This window comes from Phyllobates terribilis, unplaced genomic scaffold, assembly GCF_046119375.1.
Source record: "Phyllobates terribilis strain yellow unplaced genomic scaffold, ASM4611937v1 Scaffold_2__4_contigs__length_985480577, whole genome shotgun sequence".
Lineage (NCBI taxonomy): Eukaryota > Metazoa > Chordata > Amphibia > Anura > Dendrobatidae > Phyllobates > Phyllobates terribilis.
In genome coordinates this window covers 679,315-692,330 of record NW_027362762.1, presented here as the reverse complement: position 1 = coordinate 692,330, position 13,016 = coordinate 679,315, and positions in this window count along the sequence as shown.

Here is a 13,016-nt window from a genome sequence, read left to right as displayed (position 1 = left end):
ACACAGCTCAGCAGACAGTATCACACTATAGAGGATTAGATACACGGCTCAGCAGACAATATCACACAGGAGAGGATTAGATACACGGTTCAGCAGACAGTATCACACAGGATACGATTAGATACACAGCTCAGCAGACAGTATCACATAGGAGAGGATTAGATACACGGCTCAGCAGACAGTATCACACAGGAGAGGATTAGATACACGGCTCAGCAGACAGTATCACACAGGATAGGATTAGATACACGGCTCAGCAGACGGTATCCCACAGGAGAGGGTTAGATACACGGCTCAGCAGACAGTATCACACAGGAGAGGGTTAGATACACGGCTCAGCAGACAGTATCACAGAGGATAGGATTAGATACACGGCTCAGCAGACAGTATCACACAGGATAGGATTAGACACACGGCTCAGCAGACAGTATGTCACAGGATAGGATTAGATACACGGCTCAGCAGACAGTATCACACAGGATACGATTAGATACACAGCTCAGCAGACAGTATCACACTATAGAGGATTAGATACACGGCTCAGCAGACAGTATTACACAGGAGAGGATTAGATACACGGTTCAGCAGACAGTATCACACAGGATACGATTAGATACACAGCTCAGCAGACAGTATCACACAGGAGAGGATTAGATACACGGCTCAGCAGACAGTATCACACAGGAGAGGATTAGATACACGGCTCAGCAGACAGTATCACACAGGATAGGATTACATACACGGCTCAGCAAACAGTGTCACACAGCATAGGATTAGATACACGGCTCAGCAGACGATATCACACAGGAGAGGGTTAGATACACGGCTCAGCAGACAGTATCACACAGGAGAGGGTTAGATACACGGCTCAGCAGACAGTATCACACAGGAGAGGGTTAGATACACGGCTCAGCAGACAGTATCACAGAGGATAGGATTAGATACACGGCTCAGCAGACAGTATCACACAGGATAGGATTAGACACACGGCTCAGCAGACAGTATGTCACAGGACAGGATTAGATACACGGCTCAGCAGACAGTATCACACAGGATACGATTAGATACACAGCTCAGCAGACAGTATCACACTATAGAGGATTAGATACACGGCTCAGCAGACAGTATCACACAGGAGAGGATTAGATACACGGTTCAGCAGACAGTATCACACAGGATACGATTAGATACACAGCTCAGCAGACAGTATCACACAGGAGAGGATTAGATACACGGCTCAGCAGACAGTATCACACAGGAGAGGATTAGATACACGGCTCAGCAGACAGTATCACACAGGATAGGATTACATACACGGCTCAGCAGACAGTGTCACACAGCATAGGATTAGATACACGGCTCAGCAGACGGTATCACACAGGAGAGGGTTAGATACACGGCTCATCAGACAGTATCACACAGGAGAGGGTTAGATACACGGCTCAGCAGACAGTATCACACATGATAGGATTAGATACACGGCTCAGCAGACAGTATCACACAGGATAGGGTTAGATACACGGCTCAGCAGACAGTATCACACAGGAGAGGGTTAGATACACGGCTCAGCAGACAGTATCACACAGGATAGGATTAGATACACGGCTCAGCAGACAGTATCACACAGGAGAGGGTTAGATACACGGCTCAGCAGACAGTATCACAAAGGATAGGATTAGATACACGGCTCAGCAGACAGTATCACACAGGATAGGGTTAGATACACGGCTCAGCAGACAGTATCACACAGGAGAGGGTTAGATACACGGCTCAGCAGACAGTATCACACAGGATAGGATTAGATACACGGCTCATCAGACAGTATCACACAGGAGAGGGTTAGATACACGGCTCAGCAGACAGTATCACAACGGATAGGATTAGATACACGGCTCAGCAGACAGTAACACACAGGATAGGGTTAGATACACGGCTCAGCAGACAGTATCACACAGGATAGGATTAGATACACGGCTCAGCAGACAGTATCACACATGAAAGGGTTAGATACACGGCTCAGCAGACAGTATCACACAGGAGAGGGTTAGATACACGGCTCAGCAGACAGTATCACAGAGGATAGGATTAGATACACGGCTCAGCAGACAGTATCACACAGGAGAAGGTTAGATACACGGCTCAGCAGACAGTATCACAGAGGATAGGATTAGATACACGGCTCAGCAGACAGTATCACGCAGGATAGGATTAGATACACGGCTCAGCAGACAGTATGTCACAGGACAGTATTAGATACACGGCTCAGCAGACAGTATCACACAGGATTCAATTAGATACACAGCTCAGCAGACAGTATCAAACTATAGAGGATTAGATACACGGCTCAGCAGACAGTATCACACAGGAGAGGATTAGATACACGGTTCAGCAGACAGTATCACACAGGATACGATTAGATACACAGCTCAGCAGACAGTATCACACAGGAGAGGATTAGATACACGGCTCAGCAGACAGTATCACACAGGAGAGGGTTAGATACACGGCTCAGCAGACAGTATCACAAAGGATAGGATTAGATACACGGCTCAGCAGACAGTAACACACAGGATAGGGTTAGATACACGGCTCAGCAGACAGTATCACACAGGATAGGATTAGATACACGGCTCAGCAGACAGTATCACACAGGAGAGGGTTATATACACGGTTCAGCAGACAGTATCACACAGGATAGGATTAGAAACATGGCTCAGCAGACGGTATCACACAGGATAGGATTAGATACACGGCTCAGCAGACGATATAACACAGGAGAGGGTTAGATACACGGCTCAGCAGACAGTAACACACAGAATAGGATTAGATACACAACTCAGCAGACAGTATCACACAGGATAGGATTAGATACACAGCTCAGCAGACAGTATCACACAGGATAGGATTAGATACACGGCTCAGCAGACAGTATCACACAGGAGAGGGTTAGATACACGGCTCAGCAGACAGTAACACACAGGATAGGATTAGATACACAACTCAGCAGACAGTATCACACAGGATAGGATTAGATACACAGCTCAGCAGACAGTATCACACAGGATAGGATTAGATACACGGCTCAGTAGACAGTATCGCACAGGATAGGATTAGATACACGGCTCAGCAGACAGTAACACACAGGATAGGATTAGATACACAACTCAGCAGACAGTATCACACAGGATAGGATTAGATACACAGCTCAGCAGACAGTATCACACAGGATAGGGTTAGATACACGGCTCAGCAGACAGTATCACAGAGGATAGGGTTAGATACACGGCTCAGCAGACAGTATCACAGAGGATAGGATTAGATACACGGCTCAGCAGACAGTATCACACAGGAGAGGGTTAGATACACGGCTCAGCAGACAGTATCACAGAGGATAGGATTAGATACACGGCTCAGCAGACAGTATCACACAGGATAGGATTAGATACACGGCTCAGCAGACAGTATGTCACAGGACAGGATTAGATACACGGCTCAGCAGACAGTATCACACAGGATACGATTAGATACACAGCTCAGCAGACAGTATCACACTATAGAGGATTAGATACACGGCTCAGCAGACAGTATCACACAGGAGAGGATTAGATACACGGTTCAGCAGACAGTATCACACAGGATACGATTAGATACACAGCTCAGCAGACAGTATCACACAGGAGAGGATTAGATACACGGCTCAGCAGACAGTATCACACAGGAGAGGATTAGATACACGGCTCAGCAGACAGTATCACACAGGATAGGATTACATACACGGCTCAGCAGACAGTGTCACACAGGATAGGATTAGATACACGGCTCAGCAGACGGTATCACACAGGAGAGGGTTAGATACACGGCTCAGCAGACAGTATCACACAGTAGAGGGTTAGATACACGGCTCAGCAGACAGTATCACACATGATAGGATTAGATACACGGCTCAGCAGACAGTATCACACAGGATAGGGTTAGATACACGGCTCAGCAGACAGTATCACACAGGAGAGGCTTAGATACACGGCTCAGCAGACAGTATCACACAGGATAGGATTAGATACACGGCTCAGCAGACAGTATCACACAGGAGAGGGTTAGATACACGGCTCAGCAGACAGTATCACAAAGGATAGGATTAGATACACGGCTCAGCAGACAGTATCACACAGGATAGGGTTAGATACACAGCTCAGCAGACAGTATCACACAGGAGAGGGTTAGATACACGGCTCAGCAGACAGTATCACAAAGGAGAGGGTTAGATACACGGCTCAGCAGACAGTATCACACAGGAGAGGATTAGATTCACGGCTCAGCAGACAGTATCACACAGGATAGGATTAGATACACGGCTCAGCAGACAGTATCACACAGGAGAGGGTTAGATACACGGCTCAGCAGACAGTATCACAAAGGATAGGATTAGATACATGGCTCAGCAGACAGTAACACACAGGATAGGGTTAGATACACGGCTCAGCAGACAGTATCACACAGGATAGGATTAGATACACGGCTCAGCAGACAGTATCACACATGAAAGGGTTAGATACACGGATCAGCAGACAGTATCACACAGGAGAGGGTTAGATACACGGCTCAGCAGACAGTATCACAGAGGATAGGATTAGATACACGGCTCAGCAGACAGTATCACACAGGATACGATTAGATACACAGCTCAGCAGACAGTATCACACTATAGAGGATTAGATACACGGCTCAGCAGACAGTATCACACAGGAGAGGATTAGATACACGGTTCAGCAGACAGTATCACACAGGATACGATTAGATACACAGCTCAGCAGACAGTATCACACAGGAGAGGATTAGATACACGGCTCAGCAGACAGTATCACACAGGAGAGGATTAGATACACGGCTCAGCAGACAGTATCACACAGGAGAGGATTAGATACACGGCTCAGCAGACAGTATCACACAGGATAGGATTACATACACGGCTCAGCAGACAGTGTCACACAGCATAGGATTAGATACACGGCTCAGCAGACGGTATCACACAGGAGAGGGTTAGATACACGGCTCAGCAGACAGTATCACACAGGAGAGGGTTAGATACACGGCTCAGCAGACAGTATCACACAGGAGAGGGTTAGATACACGGCTCAGCAGACAGTATCACAGAGGATAGGATTAGATACACGGCTCAGCAGACAGTATGTCACAGGACAGGATTAGATACACGGCTCAGCAGACAGTATCACACAGGATACGATTAGATACACAGCTCAGCAGACAGTATCACACTATAGAGGATTAGATACACGGCTCAGCAGACAGTATCACACAGGAGAGGATTAGATACACGGTTCAGCAGACAGTATCACACAGGATACGATTAGATACACAGCTCAGCAGACAGTATCACACAGGAGAGGATTAGATACACGGCTCAGCAGACAGTATCACACAGGATAGGATTACATACACGGCTCAGCAGACAGTGTCACACAGCATAGGATTAGATACACGGCTCAGCAGACGGTATCACACAGGAGAGGGTTAGATACACGGCTCAGCAGACAGTATCACACAGGAGAGGGTTAGATACACGGCTCAGCAGACAGTATCACACATGATAGGATTAGATACACGGCTCAGCAGACAGTATCACACAGGATAGGGTTAGATACACGGCTCAGCAGACAGTATCACACGGGAGAGGGTTAGATACACGGCTCAGCAGACAGTATCACACAGGATAGGATTAGATACACGGCTCAGCAGACAGTATCACACAGGAGAGGGTTAGACACACGGCTCAGCAGACAGTATCACACAGGAGAGGGTTAGATACATGGCTCAGCAGACAGTATCACACAGGATAGGATTAGATACACGGCTCAGCAGACAGTATCACACAGGAGAGGGTTAGATACACGGCTCAGCAGACAGTATCACAACGGATAGGATTAGATACACGGCTCAGCAGACAGTAACACACAGGATAGGGTTAGATACACGGCTCAGCAGACAGTATCACACAGGATACGATTAGATACACGGCTCAGCAGACAGTATCACACATGAAAGGGTTAGATACACGGCTCAGCAGACAGTATCACACAGGAGAGGGTTAGATACACGGCTCAGCAGACAGTATCACAGAGGATAGGATTAGATACACGGCTCAGCAGACAGTATCACACAGGAGAAGGTTAGATACACGGCTCAGCAGACAGTATCACAGAGGATAGGATTAGATACACGGCTCAGCAGACAGTATCACGCAGGATAGGATTAGATACACGGCTCAGCAGACAGTATATCACAGGACAGTATTAGATACACGGCTCAGCAGACAGTATCACACAGGATACGATTAGATACACAGCTCAGCAGACAGTATCACACTATAGAGGATTAGATACACGGCTCAGCAGACAGTATCACACAGGAGAGGATTAGATACACGGTTCAGCAGACAGTATCACACAGGATACGATTAGATACACAGCTCAGCAGACAGTATCACACAGGAGAGGATTAGATACACGGCTCAGCAGACAGTATCACACAGGAGAGGGTTAGATACACGGCTCAGCAGACAGTATCACAAAGGATAGGATTAGATACACGGCTCAGCAGACAGTAACACACAGGATAGGGTTAGATACACGGCTCAGCAGACAGTATCACACAGGATAGGATTAGATACACGGCTCAGCAGACAGTATCACACATGAAAGGGTTAGATACACGGCTCAGCAGACAGTATCACACAGGAGAGGGTTAGATACACGGTTCAGCAGACAGTATCAGACAGCATAGGATTAGATACACGGCTCAGCAGACAGTATCACACAGGATAGGATTAGAAACATGGCTCAGCAGACGGTATCACACAGGATAGGATTAGATACACGGCTTAGCAGACGATATAACACAGGAGAGGGTTAGATACACGGCTCAGCAGACAGTATCACACAGGATAGGATTAGATACACAGCTCAGCAGACAGTATCACACAGGATAGGATTAGATACACGGCTCAGCAGACAGTATCACACAGGAGAGGGTTAGATACACGGCTCAGCAGACAGTAACACACAGGATAGGAATAGATACACAACTCAGCAGACAGTATCACACAGGATAGGATTAGATACACAGCTCAGCAGACAGTATCACACAGGATAGGATTAGATACACGGCTCAGTAGACAGTATCGCACAGGATAGGATTAGATACACGGCTCAGCAGACAGTAACACACAGGATAGGATTAGATACACAACTCAGCAGACAGTATCACACAGGATAGGGTTAGATACACGGCTCAGCAGACAGTATCACAGAGGATAGGGTTAGATACACGGCTCAGCAGACAGTATCACAGAGGATAGGATTAGATACACGGCTCAGCAGACAGTATCACACAGGAGAGGGTTAGATACACGGATCAGCAGACAGTATCACAGAGGATAGGATTAGATACACGGCTCAGCAGACAGTATCACACAGGATAGGATTAGATACACGGCTCAGCAGACAGTATGTCACAGGACAGGATTAGATACACGGCTCAGCAGACAGTATCACACAGGATACGATTAGATACACAGCTCAGCAGACAGTATCACACTATAGAGGATTAGATACACGGCTCAGCAGACAGTATCACACAGGAGAGGATTAGATACACGGTTCAGCAGACAGTATCACACAGGATACGATTAGATACACAGCTCAGCAGACAGTATCACACAGGAGAGGATTAGATACACGGCTCAGCAGACAGTATCACACAGGAGAGGATTAGATACACGGCTCAGCAGACAGTATCACACAGGATAGGATTACATACACGGCTCAGCAGACAGTGTCACACAGGATAGGATTAGATACACGGCTCAGCAGACGGTATCACACAGGAGAGGGTTAGATACACGGCTCAGCAGACAGTATCACACAGGAGAGGGTTAGATACACGGCTCAGCAGACAGTATCACACAGGAGAGGGTTAGATACACGGCTCAGCAGACAGTATCACACATGATAGGATTAGATAAACGGCTCAGCAGACAGTATCACACAGGATAGGGTTAGATACACGGCTCAGCAGACAGTATCACACAGGAGAGGGTTAGATACACGGCTCAGCAGACAGTATCACACAGGATAGGATTAGATACACGGCTCAGCAGACAGTATCACACAGGAGAGGGTTAGATACACGGCTCAGCAGACAGTATCACACAGGAGAGGATTAGATACACGGCTCAGCAGACAGTATCACACAGGAGAGGATTAGATACACGGCTCAGCAGACAGTATCACAAAGGATAGGATTAGATACACGGCTCAGCAGACAGTATCACACAGGAGAGGGTTAGATACACGGCTCAGCAGACAGTATCACAAAGGATAGGATTAGATACACGGCTCAGCAGACAGTATCACACAGGATAGGGTTAGATACACAGCTCAGCAGACAGTATCACACAGGAGAGGGTTAGATACACGGCTCAGCAGACAGTATCACAAAGGAGAGGGTTAGATACACGGCTCAGCAGACAGTATCACACAGGAGAGGATTAGATACACGGCTCAGCAGACAGTAACACACAGGATAGGATTAGATACACAACTCAGCAGACAGTATCACACAGGAGAGGGTGAGATACACGGCTCAGCAGACAGTATCACAAAGGATAGGATTAGATACACGGCTCAGCAGACAGTAACACACAGGATAGGGTTAGATACACGGCTCAGCAGACAGTATCACACAGGATAGGATTAGATACACGGCTCAGCAGACAGTATCACACATGAAAGGGTTAGATACACGGCTCAGCAGACAGTATCACACAGGAGAGGGTTAGATACACGGCTCAGCAGACAGTATCACAGAGGATAGGATTAGATACACGGCTCAGCAGACAGTATCACACAGGAGAGGGTTAGATACACGGCTCAGCAGACAGTATCACAGAGGATAGGATTAGATACACGGCTCAGCAGACAGTATGTCACAGGACAGGATTAGATACACGGCTCAGCAGACAGTATCACACAGGATACGATTAGATACACAGCTCAGCAGACAGTATCACACTATAGAGGATTAGATACACGGTTCAGCAGACAGTATCACACAGGAGAGGATTAGATACACGGTTCAGCAGACAGTATCACACAGGAGAGGGTTAGATACACGGCTCAGCAGACAGTATCACACTATAGAGGATTAGATACACGGCTCAGCAGACAGTATCACACAGGATACGATTAGATACACAGCTCAGCAGACAGTATGACACAGGAGAGGATTAGATACACGGCTCAGCAGACAGTATCACACAGGAGAGGGTTAGATACACGGCTCAGCAGACAGTATGACACAGGAGAGGATTAGATACACGGCTCAGCAGACAGTATCACACAGGAGAGGGTTAGATACACGGCTCAGCAGACAGTATCACACAGGAGAGGGTTAGATACACAGCTCAGCAGACAGTATCACACAGGAGAGGGTTAGATACACGGCTCAGCAGACAGTATGACACAGGAGAGGATTAGATACACGGCTCAGCAGACAGTATCACACAGGAGAGGGTTAGATACACGGCTCAGCAGACAGTATGACACAGGAGAGGATTAGATACACGGCTCAGCAGACAGTATCACACAGGAGAGGGTTAGATACACGGCTCAGCAGACAGTATCACACAGGAGAGGGTTAGATACACGGCTCAGCAGACAGTATCACACAGGAGAGGGTTAGATACACAGCTCAGCAGACAGTATGACACAGGAGAGGATTAGATACACGGCTCAGCAGACAGTATCACACAGGAGAGGGTTAGATACACGGCTCAGCAGACAGTATCACAAAGGATAGGATTAGATACACGGCTCAGCAGACAGTAACACACAGGATAGGGTTAGATACACGGCTCAGCAGACAGTATCACACAGGATAGGATTAGATACACGGCTCAGCAGACAGTATCACACATGAAAGGGTTAGATACATGGCTCAGCAGACAGTATCACACAGGAGAGGGTTAGATACACGGCTCAGCAGACAGTATCACACAGGATAGGATTAGATACATGGGTCAGCAGACACTATCACACAGGAGAGGATTAGATACACGGCTCAGCAGACAGTATCACACATGATAGGATTAGATACACGGCTCAGCAGACAGTATCACACAGCATAGGATTAGATACACGGCTCAGTAGACAGTATCACACAGGAGAGGATTAGATACACGGCTCAGCAGACAGTATCACACAGGAGAGGATTAGATACACGGCTCAGCAGACAGTATCACACAGGATAGGATTAGATACACGGCTCAGCAGACAGTAACACACAGGATAGGATTAGATACACAACTCAGCAGACAGTATCACACAGGATAGGATTAGATACACAGCTCAGCAGACAGTATCACACAGGATAGGGTTAGATACACGGCTCAGCAGACAGTATCACAGAGGATAGGATTAGATACACGGCTCAGCAGACAGTATCACACAGGAGAGGGTTAGATACACGGCTCAGCAGACAGTATCACAGAGGATAGGATTAGATACACGGCTCAGCAGACAGTATCACACAGGATAGGATTAGATACACGGCTCAGCAGACAGTATGTCACAGGACAGGATTAGATACACGGCTCAGCAGACAGTATCACACAGGATACGATTAGATACACAGCTCAGCAGACAGTATCACACTATAGAGGATTAGATACACGGCTCAGCAGACAGTATCACACAGGAGAGGATTAGATACACGGTTCAGCAGACAGTATCACACAGGATACGATTAGATACACAGCTCAGCAGACAGTATCACACAGGAGAGGATTAGATACACGGCTCAGCAGACAGTATCACACAGGAGAGGATTAGATACACGGCTCAGCAGACGGTATCACACAGGAGAGGGTTAGATACACGGCTCAGCAGACAGTATCACACAGGAGAGGGTTAGATACACGGCTCAGCAGACAGTATCACACAGGATAGGATTACATACACGGCTCAGCAGACAGTGTCACACAGGATAGGATTAGATACACGGCTCAGCAGACGGTATCACACAGGAGAGGGTTAGATACACGGCTCAGCAGACAGTATCACACAGGAGAGGGTTAGATACACGGCTCAGCAGACAGTATCACACAGGAGAGGGTTAGATACACGGCTCAGCAGACAGTATCACACATGATAGGATTAGATACACGGCTCAGCAGACAGTATCACACAGGATAGGGTTAGATACACGGCTCAGCAGACAGTATCACACAGGAGAGGGTTAGATACACGGCTCAGCAGACAGTATCACACAGGATAGGATTAGATACACGGCTCAGCAGACAGTATCACACAGGAGAGGGTTAGATACACGGCTCAGCAGACAGTATCACAAAGGATAGGATTAGATACACGGCTCAGCAGACAGTATCACACAGGATAGGGTTAGATACACGGCTCAGCAGACAGTATCACACAGGAGAGGGTTAGATACACGGCTCAGCAGACAGTATCACAAAGGATAGGATTAGATACACGGCTCAGCAGACAGTATCACACAGGATAGGGTTAGATACACGGCTCAGCAGACAGTATCACACAGGAGAGGATTAGATTCACGGCTCAGCAGACAGTATCACACAGGATAGGATTAGATACACGGCTCAGCAGACAGTATCACACAGGAGAGGGTTAGATACACGGCTCAGCAGACAGTATCACAAAGGATAGGATTAGATACACGGCTCAGCAGACAGTAACACACAGGATAGGGTTAGATACACGGCTCAGCAGACAGTATCACACAGGATAGGATTAGATACACGGCTCAGCACACAGTATCACACAGGAGAGGGTTAGATACACGGCTCAGCAGACAGTATCACACAGGAGAGGGTTAGATACACGGCTCAGCGGACAGTATCACAGAGGATAGGATTAGATACACGGCTCAGCAGACAGTATCACACAGGAGAGGGTTAGATACACGGCTCAGCAGACAGTATCACAGAGGATAGGATTAGATACACGGCTCAGCAGACAGTATGTCACAGGACAGGATTAGATACACGGCTCAGCAGACAGTATCACACAGGATACGATTAGATACACAGCTCAGCAGACAGTATCACACTATAGAGGATTAGATACACGGCTCAGCAGACAGTATCACACAGGATACGATTAGATACACAGCTCAGCAGACAGTATCACACAGGAGAGGATTAGATACACGGTTCAGCAGACAGTATCACAAAGGAGAGGGTTAGATACACGGCTCAGCAGACAGTATCACACTATAGAGGATTAGATACACGGCTCAGCAGACAGTATCACACAGGATACGATTAGATACACAGCTCAGCAGACAGTATCACACAGGAGAGGATTAGATACACGGCTCAGCAGACAGTATCACACAGGAGAGGGTTAGATACACGGCTCAGCAGACAGTATCACAAAGGATAGGATTAGATACACGGCTCAGCAGACAGTATCACACATGAAAGGGTTAGATACACGGCTCAGCAGACAGTATCACACAGGAGAGGGTTAGATACACGGCTCAGCAGACAGTATCACACAGGATAGGGTTAGATACACGGCTCAGCAGACAGTATCACACAGGATAGGGTTAGATACACGGCTCAGCAGACAGTATCACACAGGAGAGGGTTAGATACACGGCTCAGCAGACAGTATCACACAGGATAGGGTTAGATACACGGCTCAGCAGACAGTATCACACAGGAGAGGGTTAGATACACGGCTCAGCAGACAGTATCACAAAGGATAGGATTAGATACACGGCTCAGCAGACAGTAACACACAGGATAGGGTTAGATACACGGCTCAGCAGACAGTATTACACAGGATAGGGTTAGATACACGGCTCAGCAGACAGTATCACACAGGATAGGATTAGATACACGGCTCAGCAGACAGTATCACACAGGAGAGGGTTAGATACACGGCTCAGCAGACAGT